Here is an 18,500-nt window from a genome sequence, read left to right on the forward strand (position 1 = left end):
TCTCACCCTTTGCACTCTGGGACCGAGCTCAACGTTGGCCCGAAGGCTTGAACTGAAATGGCCTGGAGGGTAAAGAAGCAGTTGCCTGCTTAGCAGCTTGCCTGGAAAGAGAGCTCCAAAATAGACCCAGATGCCCCTCTTCCTGGGATTTCTAAACTGTGCACCAAACCATTGGAGGTCAGGGAGAGCTTCTCTGCTCAGGGGCCTCTAAGAATACAGTAATCTGAGAGCCACCTCGTCTAAAAACGAGTCAGACATGCATGAACTCCTTTAATTCTCATCTGGGAGGTAGATGTCATTATCCCCATTTTACAGACGAGTAAACCGAGGCTCCAACAGCTTAAACAATATGCCCAAAGTTTGCACAGCTCAAGGTAGTAGAGCCAGGATTTGAATCTGGGTAGTCTCTGCTTTAACCACTGCCCATATTGGGAAAGGGTGGGCAAGAGGCTGCTGGGTAGAGCACCCCTATGCCCCAACCCTGGCATGGTAGAATCAGTTGGTCTGCTTTGACACTTTGGAGGACAGGACACCTGCTTCCCACCTGCCCCTTCAAGGGGCCTCTCCCCATCGGTTCCTCAGACATGAGCTCATCTCCCCTCCTGACAGAAGTGGCTGGTGCTAGTGAAACAAGCAGGAAATGTCCTCTCTCCTGCCTGCCTGGCCACCCACGGTTGCCTGTTGCCCAATCGCCATTTGGCCAGTCCAGTCCAGGAGGAGCAGCTGTAGCAAGCCTGGCTTCCTGGGAGGCTACAACCCCCTCTGCCCACCTCGTTCTCTTTCACCCCATCCTCTTCTTGACTCTCCTGGACCTGCTCACCAGACAGCCACACTGAGTTACTCTGGTACCCAGGTCCTCCCTGCCAGATGTGGACATCTTGGCCCCTCGGCCTTGGCGCCAGCCCTTGGGAAGCGGGTCCAGACATCTCCCTTGGAAGGGGGTGGGAGGGTTAATTACAGGTGTTGGGGTAGTATAATTAAAGCCTTTGACCAAGATGATGGGAGGAGAGCCTTGGTCTTCTGAGAGTGTGTGAGTGTGCAAGTGTCCATGAGACTGAGTGCGTGGACATGTGTGTGTGTGAGCATGTGTGGACATGAGAGGATTTGCGTGTGACTGTGAGTGTGCCATACTTGGCAGTGGTCAAGACTGTAGGCTGTGGAGTCAGCCTATGAGTTTTTGGACATTTCACTTCTTGGAGGCTCGGTTTGCTCATCTGGAAGATGTATAAACCTACTTCAGAGGGTTACTGTGAAGATCAAATACGATCATGCATGTTAACTGCAGAAGCCAGGATGACGGAACGTGCTTGTTAAATCTCAGCTGTTATTATGGTCACACGTGGTGCAGCCAGAGGAAGCAGCATCTGTAGCGGGTGGGGCGGGAGGTGTGCACAGGGTGCTGTGCGTGGCCGGTGAAGGGTGTGTGTGTGTGTGTGTGTGTGTGTGTAACATGGTATGGATAAGTGTTTTGCATTTTGTATTGGACCCTCTGGGCTATGGACATTGTGTGGTGAGCATAATATTTCCTGTATGTTGTATGTAAGACTCTGTACATGTGTGTTACATACCATTGCAGGCTCTGAATGTTGGACGCGTCACTAGAAGATGCGGTCCAAGAGGGCAGGGATGTTTGTGGAAAAGAGACAGCGTCTGATAACATAGTGGGTATTCAGCAAACCTTTGCTGAATGTATGAACTGATGAGTGAATGAAGGTGTTGGCAAGTTCGACGTCGTGTGAACGTCGTTGTGTGGCATGTGTGGGTTTGCATGTGTGGGTTTCCATGTGTGGTCCCACAAGGTCGAACCCACATGCTGGGGTGCAGGCAGGCCCTGTTGGCTGTGGGCTGAGTGCCTGGAGGATGTGCCTACCTGTGGGCTGAGAGCCCAGAGCTAAGTGTGGCTCATCTATGACACGGGACATGAGCAGAGGCGTGTGGGAAGGGTGGTATGTGAGATGGCAGCAGGGCGTGGAGTGGGGGCAGCTCCTTGGTCTTTAGTCACTCACCTGGTGACAACGCCCTTCCCTCTCTTCCTGTCTCACCCTGAGTCCTTCCCACTCTGGGTGACTGGATGCTGAGGAGGAAAGTTCTTCGATGAGTCGGTGAGTCTTATAAAGCACATGGAAAAGTGGTATTTATAGTGACATAATAAACCCTGATGGAGATGGAATTACCCCATAAAGGCCCCAAAGAGCCCTCGGGGCCTGAGAGCCACTGCAGCAAGTAAGCCTTCCCATACAGGCAGGTGGAGCCTGAGTGTGTGTGTGTGTGTGTGTGTGTGTGTGTGGTTGCACAGGCCTCACCTCCTAATCCCCACCTCCAGCCCACCAGCCTGCTCAGGTGCCCACCCTTTGCTAGGACTTGGCTAGGGACTGGTGGCAACCAGACGACAAAGATAAACATTGAAACAATAGTTTCACCCATGAGGTGAGCACTGTTACTGTGCCCTTTTGCAGAGGATCAGACTTGCTTGTAAAAGCTGGAGAACAACTAGCGTTCTAGCCCAGGCAGCCTGAATGCGGCACACCCCCTCCCAGGTACCTCTTTCCACTGCCTCTCAAAACACTGAATTCCACAGAACCCAAAGAGCTGCCCCAGCCCAGATGCCTGGAATCATAATGCTGGAGTCTTCAAGGCCAGTCCAATGAGTACCTCTGCAGTGAAGGCCCCAGGGATCAGGCCCTCCCTTGAGCCTCTGGAACCCCTGTACCACATGCCCTCCAGGACCCTGGCCTCAGCCAGCTCAACTCTTTCTTGTCTTCGGAGCCTCTGAACTGTCTCTCAACTAGACTGTAAGCTCCCCGAGGCAAGGAACGAATCCAACACCCCTTTGCAATCCTGGCATCAGCTAGAACAGTGCCCCGTACAAGGAGTCACTCAAGAGGTGCTCACATTTGATGGTGACCCTCTAAATCAGTTCTCTCCATTCTTTCAATTCATTTTCTCGAAGGCCTACTATGTGCCAAGCCACTTTTACCTATGCAAACTCATCTAATCCTCCCAGAAGCCCCAGAAGGATTAATATTGTCCCCATTTTTGCAGGTGAAGAAAGTGAGACTCAGAGAGAACTTGCTTGCCTAGAGTCATACAGCCAGGACACGGCAGAGGTAAAACTAAAAAGTTAAGTGTGTTTCAGTCCAGAGCCCGGTCTAGCTGTGTTTCTTTGAACACACCATGTGTTTTCATGCCTGCATCCCATTGTCCAAGCTATACCCTCTCCCTGGATGCCCTTTCCACCTTGGCAACTCCTATTCCTTCTTCAAGGCTTACCTTGGAGCAACACAGAAGAGACACTGGAGCCCCCAAATGGAGGCGAGCGCCTGGCCTACAGCGTGTGCTGAGACAGATCTGGTGGGTGAATGAATGAATGAATGAGTGATGGGTCCAGCAGACCTGGACTCTGCCATTTAACCAACTGTGTGGCTTTGGGCAAGCCTTATAATCTCAACTGCCACATCTGTAAAATGGGCATGATAATAATGGTTTCCACCCTCCAGGACTGCTGCTGGGATTAAACGAGATTATACGTTAAACCCTTAGCGCAGTGTCTGGCACAGGGTGAGTGAGCGTTACATTTTAGCTACTGTTACCTTTATAATCAAAAGTCACTTGGAAAAGCCAGCTGGGCACTCCCAGGCAAATAAATCGTCTCACCCTGGAACAGACCTCAGCTCTCACACTGGGTTATAATTACTTCCTCACCTTCCCTCCCCTTTAAGCAGGGGGCTCCTTGAGGGATAGAAGCCCAGTTTTATTCCTCAGCTCTCACACTGGGTTATAATTACTTCCTCACCTTCCCTCCCCTTTAAGCAGGGGGCTCCTTGAGGGATAGAAGCCCAGTTTTATTCCATCCTGCCATGCCCCATGGAGACTGGCATACAGTAGGTGCTCAGTAAATGTACCTAGTACCACGCAGGTACTAGGACTCCATCTTTTTCAAAGGAACCCACTCCCCAGTTGCAACCGCAAAGCGGGACTTGAAGTTCAGCTTTTCAGGCGAGGTTTTTGGGGTGAACTTGCCTGAGCAGAAGTGTTACTGAGCTCCCCTTCGCCAGTGAGATGGTCAGGGAAGGGGAACTTAAATGTGGGCTCCCTCATTTGGACGGGGGCAGTGTGGGAGGAAGCCCTCCCATAATTGTGGGGCTTCCCCCATCCCCAGAGTTGGGTCAGAGGCTGTGCCGCTTCCTTTGGAACTTGCTCAAGCTTCCTGGGATCCTTTGAAGTGGGTTCCCTGCAAATCCTGCCTGTGGGGCCTGGATAAGGGGCAGAGCCTCCGGGTGGGGTGGGGCCTCAGTTGGGAGGAGTGGCGGGAGTGAGGTGTGTCCCTGATCAGTGTCGCTTGGGCGCCCATCTTCTGCCTGCTTCGCACCTGGATTCAGAGCCCCCTTCCTCCTGCTCTTGGCTCCCGGACGACACCCCTCATTCCTCTTGGCCTCCTCTTCCCCATCTGGCCACATCCTCTTCCCCTTCCAAACTCAGCTTAGGCATCCCCCGCCCCCCCGACCCCAGAAGCCTTCTCTGATCCCCGGACCACTGGCCTTTCTCCCTTCTCTGAGTGCCAGTCCTTAACCAGGTGTTTTAAAAAATCAAAGTAGGGACTTGGGTTAAGACTCCACGCTCCCAATGCAGGGGGCCCGGGGGCCCGGGTTCGATCCCTGGTCAGGGAACTAGATCCCGCGTGCTGCAACTAAGACCCGGTGCAGCCAAATAAATAAATAAATATTAAGAAAAATAAACTATTAAAAAATCTAAGTAAAAGCAGAGCCCATTTGTTGAGCCCCGATTATGTGCCAGGCCCTGATCTAAGAGCTTTGCAGCACCACCTCATATATACACACAAGCACTCTGAGAAGCAGGGATTGTACCCCCATTCATTCTACAGAGAACACTGAGTTTCAGAGAAGTCAGAGTCACTTGCTCAAGGTCAGGAGCCTGAGGGGGCAAAAGTATCTCCAAAGCCCTTGCTGGGACCACCCCCTCTCCCCTGACCGAGTCATAGCATGGCCACTGAAATGGAGTCTTAGGAGATCAAGTCCAATCTCTGTATTTTACAAAGGAGGAAACTGAGGCCACAGAGGGGAAAGAACTTGCTGGAGGTCACAGAGACCGCGTGAAGACTACAGCCCTGGTCTTCTGACTCATAGCTCAGTGTAAACACCTTCTCAGTAATCACTTCTCTCTCTTTTTTTGGGGGGGGGGACGGGGCATGAGGCATGTGGGATCTTAGTTCCCCAACCAGGGATGGAACCCGTGTCCCCTGCAGTGGAAGCGCGGAGTCCTAACCACTGGACCACCAGGGAAGTCCCACTAATCACTTCTCTTGACCTTCAAAGGCAATCAGCTGCAGGGAAGGTGCCTCATCAAGACCTTTGGCATAAGTGAATTTGGATACAGGAATAGGGCAGCCCTGCCTCAGGGCTTTTGCACCTACTTCTCCCTCTGCCTGGATCACTCTCTCCCCCCACTCAGTTTTCAGGGCTGGCTCCCTCACCTCCTTTAGCTGACCACTCTATTTAAAATAAACGAGCAACACCGGCCCCACCCCTGGACTCCCTACTTACTTCCCTTCCTTGCTGTTTTTCTCCATCTCACTTACCACCCGCTGCCATGCTCTACATATTATTGTTTATTTGACTATTGTCTGTCTCCCTCCCCCACCCCACCTCCATTAGTGTGTCAGCTCCCAGAGGGCCGGGCTGCTGCCTGCCTCCTTCATGGTGTACCTGCCCCAGCAGTCTGGCCTGGAGCTTTGTGGAATGAAGGAGCCCACAGTGTGGTAGCTTCACAGCACAGTGTGATCTGGGCTAGCTATTTCTGTTCTCTTTCCCTCACTTTCCTCGTGGGTACCTTGGGGGGAAACAGTGGCTCCCCCACTTAGAGAGGTATGAAGATGGCCCAGGCTACCATCTGGTGCTCAGACACACCCAGAGGCCCAGGACGCATTCCAGAGACGAGGACTAATGGGACTAATGGGGGGGTTCCTGCTGCTGCAGAAGGTGGGGTGGGTGACCAGGGGCCCCAGTGGATTTACCTGAGTTCCAGGATCCTCTGCTGTGGCGCTGGGGTGCTCAGACCTGCCAGGTGCTGTTCCTACATTATCTTATTTCATCCTCACAACAGCTCCTGTGAGCGGCATGTTCCCCATTTCACAGACAAGGAAATTGAGGCTTAGACAGATGAAGTGACCTGCTCAAGTCACAAAGGCAGGATCCGAATCCAAGCCCGTCGGGCTCCTTGGCCCCCAGTGCTAACCAAGAGTCCGGAGGTCACTCCTGTCCTTTCTCCACCCTGGTCTGCTCCCTGCTCTGTGTTCTGAGGGTCCCCCTGCCAGCCGGAGTCCCCTGTGCCGATGTGGCGAGGAGGATCCGGCCGTGGCTGGCAAGGGGCTGAGGGTACACTTCTGGCTTCCCACGGCCACCATCTCCTGTGAGGAGCATCACCTCTCGAGCTTCTGTTTTCTCCTTGGTCAACTGGGGATAAAAATAATACAATACCCACCTTGTGGGGGAGCCGTGAAAGTGTAAACAACTCTCTCGGCACAGTGCCTGGCACATGGCAAGTCCTCCGCAAATGTCAGCAGTGATCATTTTTACTGCTGACACCGTATTTGGGGGCCCAGGTGCACAGCACCTGCCAGGCACCACCCCCCTGCCTGAGTCCTGTCTGTTTGGCCTCAGGCCTGGTGGAGGCTCAGAGGAGGAAGGGAGGAAGGGTAGGAAAGCTGCTTTGTTTGCTTTCTGAAAACCTCCAAGTCTGACCCCAAGCCCCTTTCTGCCCTGACACCACTGACAAGCACACAAGGCTTCATTCACCGGGAACCCTGCCCTAGGTCCCCTTCCCACCATGCCCTGGATAAACCCAGCAGGACCCTACTAGCCCCTGAGGGAAGGGCAGGGACCCCACACTCCAGGCCTCTATTCTCATGCCCATCACCAGGCCTGTGCGTTCACATGTCTACACACACACTGAGAAGTACTGTGAACACAGCCATGGCCCCAATACTGCATATGTCTGAACACACACACACACACACACACACACACACGTGTCCAGGCACGCAGGTCTAGGGGACTCGGTAGGGACAACCTTGGGGCAAGACAGGAGCTCCTAACCCACCCCACCCTTGCCCCTGCTTCCTGTCCTGTCTCCCTCCATCTGTCTAGCCGTCTCTATCAACCAGTCCCAGCAGGGCCTTGGTCACTCCTCAGCTATCCTCCCCATCCATCTACCCATCCATCCACGAGTCCATCTGTCTGTCCACCTGTCTGTAGCCAGCCCAGCAATGAGCATCCATCCTCACCCAGTCCTCTGCATCATCTGTGCCACAACCTCCCCAGCAAGACCCTGTCCCCTCTCCCAGCAGGGTCTCTCATCACTCGTCCACCCCCCACCCACCCCTCCCCCACTCCTCATCTGTCTCCCTCATCTGTCAGTCTGTCTGTCCCTCTATGCATCCTTACTTCCTTCCTTCCTTCCCCAATGGGCCCAGCCCCTCACAGCCCTCTCTGTGTCCCATCCATCACTTCCCAGACAGCCCTTCCCAGCCAGGTAGTCACCTCCCGGCAGCTCCTGTCTGTCTATCTTTCCACCAGCCCATCCATCCATCCATCTGTCTGCAATCCCATCCATCATGCCCCAGCCACTTGTCTAAACTTGCCACCATTCACATCTTCCCTGGTTGGACCCCCTGAGGTGCCCCCAGCAAGCCCTAGGTAGGGTGTGTGTGTGTGTGTGTGTGTATGTGTGTACGGACACACACATGCTCACATCGGTAGATAGCTCTGTGACCTCTGACACGTATTGTGTTGAATCCTGTGCTGAGCATGAGGGGACCAGAGACTTGGACACAGCCCTGCCTTGAGAAGCATGTGTGTGTGTGTGATTGTGTGTGGAAACTGGGAACCTTGGTGGGGACCTGGGGGGTGGTGGGCTATTTTACTGTGTATTCTTCCTGTTGCAGTTGACAATTTCACCATATGCATCAGTGACCTATTCAACAATAAGTACATAATATGAAAAAAAATCCAACCTCTATTCTTATCTCCTGATTCCTTAAGAGGTACTTGACCAGTGCCCCCAAGATTGGGGGCCCAGGCACCCGCCATCCCTGGAGTCCCAGACTGGGGCCACCCATCCATCTCCATCCAAGGGCACTCCCCCTCCTCTCCAGCTTCCGAGAGACAGAGACGCCCTGAGACAGAGGTGGAAGCTGCGGGAGAGCCCGGAAAAGCCCGGAAGGAGCCCGGGCCACGTGGAGAGGAGAGAGCCGGAGAGGAGGCCGGAGAGAGGGGAGGGCGGAGCGAGACAATAGCCGGGGGCCGAGGGGGGCGGGTGTCGGACTCCGGTTCCCCGAGGGGCCGGCGCCCACCTGCCCGGGAGCGGGGCAGTGAATTAAGGGGCCCGGGGCGGGGAGTTGGGGTGAGGTGGGGGGCGGCGCGGCCCAGCATCCCCCGCCCCCGCGCCCGTCTCGCACCCCGCCCGCCCGGGCTGCCAGCCCCGCAGGTGCAGCCTTTGAGGGTTGCCGCGTGCGGTTTACGGCCGGCCCGAGCCCATTCCCCGCTGCGAGGAACCGCCTCTGCGCCTCGTAAAGGGGTCGGGGGCCCGGGAGGGGTGGCCCCCGTCGCCATGGAAACAAGGGCGGCCCTGGGGACGGCGACAGGGGACAGGGCATCCGGGCCCAGGCGCTCCGGTGCGGTGCGAGCTTTGCTCGTTCTTGCCTTCGAGTCCCAGCCGCTCCTCCTCCCCAAGCCTCATCACCCCCGCCTTTAAAAGTGGCCTGGGGCCTCACTGGTGCTTCACAGCGATAATAATTAGTAATAAATCACAGCGAGATTCGCTGAGTTTTATCTGTGTGCCAGGCACTAGGTTAGTACGGCACATCCATTTCCTTTTGTCCTCGCACCAGCCCTGTGCCGGAGGCAAAGGAGAAAGCTAAGGCTGGCAGAGGTCTGCTCCAGGTCTCACAGCTGGAAAACTACCTCCTGGTCCTGGTCTCAGTTTCCCCATCTGTAAAAAGGGAAGGTGGGACGGGGTTCACCAGCTGACCAGCCAAGGGCAGGAACTAGATCACAGACTTGTCTGGGGGTGGTGGGTCTGGAGGGCTGCCCGTAAAATCCTGACTTCGAAGGTCTTTAGAGGGCATGCAGGCTCCGGTTTGTCCCAGTGCCTGCGAGGCACACCCACTCTCCCCACGTGCCCCACGTGAGTCCCGCCCCTGTGATCCCGAGTGGGTCTCTCCAGGCCAAGCCCCTGGAGACTCGAGAGAGCTTCGAAGGGACCCCCCCAGCTTCGACATTCCGAAGAGACTTAGGTCATCACGAGGGTGACTTGGTATACTGCCTCCCCCCTCTGACTGGGTGTTGGGGGGAGGGAGGGTAGAGGGGGGTTCCTGCATCTCCCATTAGACCAAGTGCTCCTAAGGGCCAGTACACCTCTGCCACTTCCCCAGGTCTGTGGTCACCAGAAATGTGCAGACGCCAGTGGTTGAGGTGGTTGACTATGTCTGTCCATGGCCGAGCACATCCCAGGGGTCTGCCCCAGCCCCTCCCCCTGCCCCTGAGATCTGGGCTCCACAGGACTGTGTTCCTGGTGAGGAAACTGCAGGCTCCACCATGGAAACAGACAGCCTCGTCCGAGACCCCCAGACCCTTCCCCAGCACAGGCTTGGAAGGGGAGAAAGGGGCCCAGGGGCCACCTCCCAGGTAGTAATCACACCAGAATTATCATCCCTTCTGCTTAGTGAGCTTCGTGCCCAGCACATAACCAACAGTGAGCTGGTTATTTTCACGCCCATTTTATGAGTGGGGAAACTGAGTTCAAAGAGGGACAATCACTCGACTAAGATCCCCCCCTAAAAAGTGGCACCCCTACTCTTTCCCCTCACACCCTGCTGCCTCTCTGTTTGTCTCCCAGCACACCTCATACTGACTTGGAACTGACCGTTGACACGTCATCCGTCATCAGTCATCCGCAGTATTGGGTGAGCACCTTGAGGGAAGGGAGGGAACAAGGTTTGGTTTGGTTTTGCTTTGTTTTAAATCTGAGGCCCCAGTGCCCAGCTCAAAGCCTGGAACAAAGCAGGTTTGTGGATCACAGCTGATCGTATCTGTTCTCTTCCACATGCCACGTAGGTGCTGCTGCCCCAAGTCAACCCAACCAGCGCTTATTGAGCATCTGCTGTATCCTGGGCACTTTACACATGTCACACTTGGTATAGATCATCTCATGGCATCCACCCCCTGCCCCGTGGCCTCTCAATGACTATTTGCACTTCCCCACTTTACAGATGAGGAAGCCAAGGTTCGGGGCAGTTGACGTTTGAAGCCAGATCTATGTGTCTCTCACACACAACCTCCCCCTGGCCAAATGGGCATTAACCCAGGAGAGAGGGCAGGGGGCACTGAGCCTGGGCACCCTGCCTGGGGCATGGCTGACTTAGGGGTCCACCCCAGAGACAGAATGCTGCTGGTGGGGGGTGAGGGTTCCCTCTGCGGTCCTGGAGACCCTGCCGCAGTCCCCCAACTGCATGTACTTGTGCGTGCACTTGTGTGAAGGTTCACAAGCAAGAGTGTGTGGGCACATTGCATGTGAGTTGGGGGGGTTCTAAGCAGGGCCGTGTGGGCTCATGTGGGTGCCCACGTGAGTGTGTAAGGATGCGTAGGTGCCCACGTCTGCGTGTCCCAGAGTAGGGAGCGGGTGGGGGAGGGAGGTGCCAGGCATGCGAGCTGTTACGATCCTCATTTCACAATTGAAGAAACTGAGGCTCAGGGAGGTGAAGGGACTGGCTCAGAATCATACAACTAGCATGTCTGTCTGCGTGTGCGCACAGATGTGCGTGTCTGTGCCCGGGTGTGTGTGTGTGCGTGTGTGCGCGCGGTGAGCAGGGTGGGGTGGGATGAGGAGGGAGGGCTGCCTGCAGCTCCAACCCTGTAATAGAGCCTCCCTGTCTCGCCGGGGCCTAGAGGAGCAGCGGTAGTAACTGTTTTGCACAGCGGATCCACCTCATGTCACAGCCCGAACCTGTGCCTCGGGGCCAGTCTGGCAGAGACCCCCCCTCCCCAGCCTGGGCCTGATCTCAGGCTGATCCCTGGTGAGGGTAGGGGTGTCTCTGGGCCCTGCCCTGCCTTCCTCGCCTCCAAATTGGCCTGACCAGGCCCAGCAGGTGAAGGGGTTGGACTCCAAGCAGGCCTGCTAGTTCGCAGCCGTGCCCGCCTGCCTTCCTCTGCCCTCAGACTGTGAATCCCCCAAGGGAAGGGCACAGTAGGTCCTCCAGCAGTTGGCGGGGTGCTTTTCCAGGAATGGCCTGTGTGCCCTCTCCTGAGACGAGGAGCTCCCTGAGGGCAGGCGCTGTGTCTCTTTCATCAGAGGAGTGATATTCCCAGGGCAGGGGCCAAGCCTTCCCCCATCAGACAGGGACCCCCCCAGCCCAGCCCATCAGCTCAGGGTGCACATCTCAGAGGACGCCCCACAGACACGGCCTCTTTCAGCCCTGGCCCCCCAAACCATTGTCATCTGTTCGAGTCCCCTCCCCCCAAGCCTGAGAGGGGAGGCAGGGCAGGGGGCAGCAGGTCCTCAGACCCGGGCTGAGGCCTCGGGCAGTGGGGCATAAACTGGCGGGCAAGCTGGGAATCAGACCCACTGCCCCTCTCCCACCCCACCCTGTCTCCTGCCCCCACCCCGGCTCCCACGGACTTTGACCACCCCTTCCTTCTCTTATCAAACACCACCAAAACCAGCCATTGAAACTCCTGGCCTCCTGACCCCGTCCCCCACGTGCCCCACCCGTCTGTCCCATCCTGTCTCCCATTGCCCACAACCCGCCAATTCCGTTCCAAGGGAGACCCCGCGGGGAGCAGAGCTGGCACCGTGAGGCCAACGTCCGAGACGCCGCTAAGTCCCGGCCCTTCTTGGCCCAGGCTCTTCCCACCACCACTCTTGTTTCTCCTGGGTGCACCCCCCTCTGCCCTCCGGGTGCCAGTGTGGGGTGGGGGTGGGGGTGAGGGTGGTGCCCAGGGGCATTGCCCATAAAGATAAAGGGAATCTGAAGGCAGGCACCGCCAGGAGATCAAAGGCTGGCCTGGAGGGTGAGGCCAGCCAGGGGAAGTGACTTGTCCCTAATCAAGAGCAAATAGCACTGAGGAGGACGTGGCGGGCCCCCCCTTTCCCTTCCCCCTCAAGGCTTGGAGAGACCCTCGCTGATCCCAGCAGAGACGGGAAACTGAGGCCCCAGAGCGGGAGGGGCTGGTCCAGGCGCACGAGGCCAGGCCTGGGGGAACAGGGGATCCCTCCCGACCGCCCTGCACAGTAAGCAAGGCTCTGAGTCACAGGCCTGGCCCTGCCCTTTGCTCACTAAGGACCTTGCTGCCCCTCAGTTTCCCCATATGAAAAATGGAGGCTAAGGATAGTGAGTCAATTTTATTAGAGGAGATACGAGACCTGGCAAAGCAGCCAGCACGGCGCCCGGCATATGGAAGGCGATACGGAAAGCACAGATGCCCCCGCTCGGGTCTGAAGTCCTCACTCTGGGCCCTGAGCTCCACTGACCCAACTCCTTTGCAGGGAGCCTCTTAGCTCCCCACGCAGGATTCAGCCCGACTTCCCCGACTCAGGCATCTCCCCCCACCCCCCTCCCCCTGCAAGGGAAGCAGCGCTTCCTCCTCCCCTCCTGCCACCACCTTCCTGGTGACGGGGGTTTGCTGGGAGTGACAGGGCTGCGCGGCCTGCTGACTCAGCGCCTGGAGCTGGGACTTGCTTAACAACCAGCACAGGCCTCGGGCAAACAGAGCCGCGGGCCGCCACACCCGCACCACAGGAATGCAGTGGCATTCCTGGGGGTGCCTGCAACTGGGGGGCAGGTCGGCACCTTGCTCTGCCACCTTGGCACCGGGAGGGAGGAGGGGGCCTCAGACAGAGGCACAGGGCCTTACAACCGCCCAGGCCCTGGGGCCAGCCTGCTGGGATCCCAGCCCACAGCTTGGCATCTGAGACCGGGGACCAAAGTGAGGTCATGAGGCTTTGAAATCTTTACGAACTGTGTGGCCTTGAACAAGGCCTCTCTGAGCCTCAGTTTCCTCATCTGTCAAGTGGGGGGAAAATGATTCTGGTGCAATTGCTGTGAGGATTGGATGAAAGAATGCAGGTCCGGGCCCTAGCACAATCCTGCCTCACCGAAGGATTCAGTGAAGGTGGCCCTCAGTCATCAAGCCCACATCGCCATGGCAGAATGAGGAGGTCTTCTGGCTCTGGGGCCCTAGAAGGAGAATGAGGCCCAGAGAGGGATTTTTACCTCCCTGAGGTGACACAGCAGGGCAGAACCTCAGGGCCCAGCTGCCCATCGTGATGCTCCCCTAATCCTCTACACCCACCCAGAGCCCTCACTATTGAGACCCACACTCCATTCTCTCCCAGGTGAGTCTGAGTCCCAGGTCAGCGAGGACCCCCAGGCCCCACTCCTCACACTGGCCGGGGGCAGACCTGGTACAGGAGGCTCTGGGTGGGGAAGCCCTGGGCTTTCATCTCCCCTCGTCCTGGCACTCCATCCTCGTGTGGTCCCCTGTCCCTCCTCGGCTCTTCTACCAGGCTGGGCCAAGTCCAGGCGGCACTGCAGCCCCCGTTCCCCAGCGCCCCCCTCAGGCGCTCCGGGGGGGAAGCTTCCCCTAGGAGACCCCCTCTCTCCTCCCTTCTGCCAGCTGGTGTGTCCTCCTCTCTCTGCCTGCCTTTGTCCTTTTCTCTGTCTCTGGAAGAGGCCACAGGACAGGGGTGTCTTAAGCACAGAGGAAACTTGTTTCATGAAAAAAGCCCTGAGTGGGAGCTGGGTCACCTGGATTTGAAGCCTGGTTCTGCCTCCGACTTGCTGTGTGAACTTGGGCAAGTCCCTTCCCTCTCTGGCCTTCCAATTCCCATCGTTACCTACACTGCCGGTGGCCATGAGGACTACGTGAGATCAGGGGGTGCCCAGCACATAGTACGGAGTCCCATGTGAGTGCCCCCAGCTCCTCCCCAGCGCCCCCAGCCTCTCACTGCCTCCTTTAATCCCCCCAGATCTGCCTGCCTTTGATAACTCCTGTCGGTGGCTGAGCCAGGGTTCTGAATAGGAAGCTGAGGGCTCCCAGGCTGCGGGGAAGCAGGCAGGGGCAGAGCCTGCCAGGCCTGCCCACGGGAGGGGCTGCGGGCCCCTCGCCATTCACCACTAAGCCTGGATCCGGATGCCTTTGTGCCAAGAACAAAACCCCAGGGATCAGTTGTTCTCAGACCTGCCTCTCTCAGCTCCGGAAGGGACAGGAGCCTGGGCCTGAGGGTGGAGGGTGCCCCCTCCACGGGCCCTGGGATGCCAGGGGGTGGCTCCACACCCCAGAAGCTCCCCACTGTCCCAGGGTGTGGGGCTGCGGTGGGTGAGAAAATCCGGGTTCAAATCCCACATTTTACTCATTAAGAGATTTGGGTAAGCGTGTTAACTCCTCTGAGCCTCGGTTTCGTGATCTGTAAGGTGGACGGATGTTATAATGGCTCCAACCTCATGGGATGTGAGGATGAAACGAGATGCTGCGTTCAGCGCTTGGCAGTTTCTGGGGCCCTTTAGGTACCCTACAAACGCTAGCTGCTATCAGACTAGCTTCACTCCTGCCTGGGTCCCTGGGGCTTAGGCCAGATCAAAATTTGGGGTCTGAGTGCAAAATATGTGCATGTGAGATGGAGGGGCTCTGAGCAAACCTGGCCAAGTGTGCTGGGAGACAAGGCCCCCGACCGACCCCACCTGCTCTTCCTTGCATAATAACCTCCATGGTCCCCATGGCACACGGTTCACTCCCAGCCAGGTGCCCTCGACCCAGGGCTGCAGGGACCTGCGACGTGTCCCTAGAGAGGAGTGGGGGAGGGCCTCTGAACATCTGGGGATGCGGCACCCCTGCTGACCAGGCCCCAAGTTAATGCTGAGCCTGAACCTGTCCCTTCTCCGGCCTTCCTCCTGGCCGCAGTGCCCCGCCTGGCCCTCGGACTCGGGCCTCATGGTGGTTGGTTGCTCCCAGCCCGGAATGACCGCGAAGCTCTGGCAAGGGCAGCCCCCTTGGGGGGATATCCGGGAGAAGCCTGAGGGGCCCTGCCTGCTCGGGGGTCCCTCCTGGGCCCCTCAGGCCTGAGCCGTGCCAGGGGACGAGGCTCTGTGTCAGAGGTGGCTGAGAGCAGAGCCCCAGGCAGCTATGACTTGAGTTTCCCAGGCAGGGGGCCAGGAGGCCCGTGGGCACACTCTGCCTGGGGCCTGGGCTCCGGCCAACCGTCAGCAGCAGAGATTGTTGGGTCGGTTTTATTTTAAACAAAAAAGAACTTTGATTGGAAACATGTGTCTCTTCTTCTCCCCCTCCCCCTCTCTCCCTCGCCTTCTCTCTCCATTTCGTTCTCGAATATTTCTCTTTTGGGGGCCTCCCTTTCTCTGTTTTTCTCTCTCTTGCTCTATTTCACTCTGCCTCCTTGCCTCTGTCTCTGTCTCTGTCTATCTCTGTCTTTCTATCTCTTGACTTCTCTGTCTTTCTCCATCTCTTTCAGGGGTCGGGGGTGGTACCAGACTCCCTCCCTTGGGGTGTGGCCCAAGACCCAGCATCCCACCCCTCCCTACAGGTGCAATCCCCAGGGGGTGCCATGGAGGGCTGAGTCCCCTCCCCTGGTGTCTGAGTAGCTGAGGCTCCAGGACCCAAATCCTCCACTCTCCTGCTGTCGGCCCCTCCTCAAACCCCAGCTTCCCCCAGCTCTGTCCCTCTTGTGTCTGTTTTCTATACCAGGCATCTAGACAATCATTCTGCAGCTTAAAACAAGTTTTCAGCCACTGGTCTGGTCCAAACCACCCATTTTGCTGCCAGAGAGAATGGTGTCAAGGGGCGGGGGCGGGGGTGGGAGGGACCATGAATTGCCCAAGGCCATACAGGGAATTAAGGGCAAAGCTGAGCAGACCCAGGTCCCCGCCCGCAGGCAGCATCACCTACACCTCAGGAAGGGGAGTGTTCCACCCCCAGACTCACCTTCACTCCACTTCTCAGGGCCTGGGGCTTGCAGGAGGGTGGTCACCAGCAAGAGGGAAATTGCAGGCCTTGGCTGGTCACCCTTTCCCCCCAGGACAGCCATGTTCTTGGGCCACTACCTTCCAGCCGCTTCCGCCACTCACCAGGTAGCAAAAAAGAGACGGGCCATCCAGGGACTGGGTCCAGGTCCTAGCTCAGCCTCTGAGTCCTTGTACGACTATGAATATGACCTTTCCCCTCCCTGGCCTCAGTTTCCCCATCTTTGCAGCAGAAGGCTTGTCTTTGCCATAGGTCCCTTTCTGCCCTAATATTTTGTTGTGTTCTCCTGTTCTTTACAAAGAATCTTTTAGAACACCTGGCCAGGAATGCAGTCTTCCCTCCCAAAGTGAGAAGGACCCTTCTCAACATGATCAGCTCCCCTTAACTGCCAGGCTCACTGCCCCTGGATGCAGGCACCTTAGATGCCAAAACCAAGAAGAGAGATGCAGAGTGGGGCATGGCACCGTGGTCTGGTACCCCATTGTCAAAGGAGGGCTCCCTTGGGTGCCCAGGGTCCTGCCAGCACTCAGGTAGGGATAGGAGGGGCTGCATGGGTGGCGGAGGGGAATTCCTCCCCCCTCCCATGGTACAGGAATTAAGCCAGGGTAAAAGGAGGGGATTAACCAGACTCGGGCAGGTGAGCCTGTCTTTCCAGCTTTGGGCAAACTCTGTTGTCGCCACTGAGCTGCTCTGCCCACCCCCTTGCGCCACCCGCTTCTGGAAGTGGCCCAAACAGAAGGGCGGGGGGCTTCATGGTCACCTCCACTGGGCAACCCAGGAATCCTTGGGCCGGGAATCAGAAAGGAAGGATAGGCTGCCCAGGAGGCCAGGGGTGGGAAGGGGATGAGGTGCCGGTCTCCCACAGCTGAGGTTCCTGGCTGCCCTCTGGGCCCCCTCAACATGCCCCAGCCAGGGCTGGAAGGTGGGACCTTCCACAGTCCCCCCTAGTCTTGTTGATCTCCTGGCCTCTGGGTTGGAGCGTAGAAACAACCCATTTCATCCTCACGACAGCCCTGCAGGTAGGAACCATCAGCACCTCCACTTTACAGACGAGGAAGATGAGGCACAGGAAGGGGAAGAGGCTGGCCTGACGTGCTAGAGCTGGCTCCTTCTGGCTCAGGGAGAGTGGGTTGTTAAAATTTCATGAATTTTGTGAGCCAGGTTTCATGGGTACCTTGAAATAACTGTGAGTGGAAGTATCTACACCACAGCAATCAGCAAATGATGCAAACCAGAGCATTTTTTTCCTCCTTTGAGAGAGCCAGTTGGTAAACATTTACCAGCTCACCACTGGCTGGAGGCCACAGCTTTTATAATGTCTCAGGAGGGTCCCAAGCTTAGAAAGTTTGAGAGCTCAGCAAGACTGCTCCCTTGTCTCAAGATCTGTGACAGACCACCTGGTGGCGCAGTGGTTGAGAGTCTGCCTGACAATGCAGGGGACGCGGGTTCGGGCCCTGGTCTGGGAGGATCCCGCGTGCTGCGGAGCGGCTGGGCCCGTGAGCCACAATTACTGAGCCTGCGCGTCTGGAGCCTGTGCTCCGCAACAAGAGAGGTCGCGATAGTGAGAGGCCCGTGCACCGCAATGAAGAATGACCCCCGCTTGCCACAACTAGAGAAAGCCCTCGCACAGAAACGAAGACCCAACACAGCCATAAATAATAAAAAAAAAAAAGATCTGTGACAGATCTGAGCTTGTCTGACTCCAAAACCAAAGAAATTCCTTCCTTCCTTCCTTCATGATGCCAAGAGATAGCTTCTCTTTCTACTCCACCATGAGCAAGAGACTGTCCTGGCTGTCCCTTGGGGGCAGCGATTAAAGGTACTGCAGGGTTCAAGGTGCTTGGCCAGTATGCCCTGCCCTCTGACACCATGCGATCAATTCCATAAACATTTACCAAGCACCTCACTTAACCTCCCTGAGCCTGTTTCTTCAGCTGCAGAATGAGGCTCATCCACCTGACAGCATTCATTCATTCATCCATCCATTCATTCAGTTAGTGGCTCCCATGTGCCAGTCAGGTAGTGTCTTGAAAAGATTGGGATCAGCATTCCTGCTCTGAGCCGTGGCTCTGCCTCTGCCGTCCTGTGTGACCTTGGGCCTCAGCCTTCCCATCTGTACTTTGACATCGTCTGTAAGGGTTTTTTCCAACTCCCCCCCACCATTTCAGGGGGTGTTGCAGGGTCCCAGGATAGGCTGTTGGTGAAGCAGCTGGAAGCGATGGTCATCAGGGTAGCTAGCCTGGCTGAGGACATAAAGGCAACAGTGGCTCAAGCCCTGGAGACAACACACCCATGTCATTTACACCAACAGTGGTCCCTGTTTCTGTCTACTTGAATGGAGAGTTCAGAGAGCAAGGAGTTGTGGGATACTCAGGCAATACTGCCCGATGGGGCAATAACACAGTAACAGCGAACATTTGATGAGCACTTAGTCTGCATCAGGGTCTGTGCTAA

The sequence above is a fragment of the Balaenoptera musculus genome, chromosome 1 (assembly GCF_009873245.2).
Source record: "Balaenoptera musculus isolate JJ_BM4_2016_0621 chromosome 1, mBalMus1.pri.v3, whole genome shotgun sequence".
Taxonomy (NCBI): domain Eukaryota; kingdom Metazoa; phylum Chordata; class Mammalia; order Artiodactyla; family Balaenopteridae; genus Balaenoptera; species Balaenoptera musculus.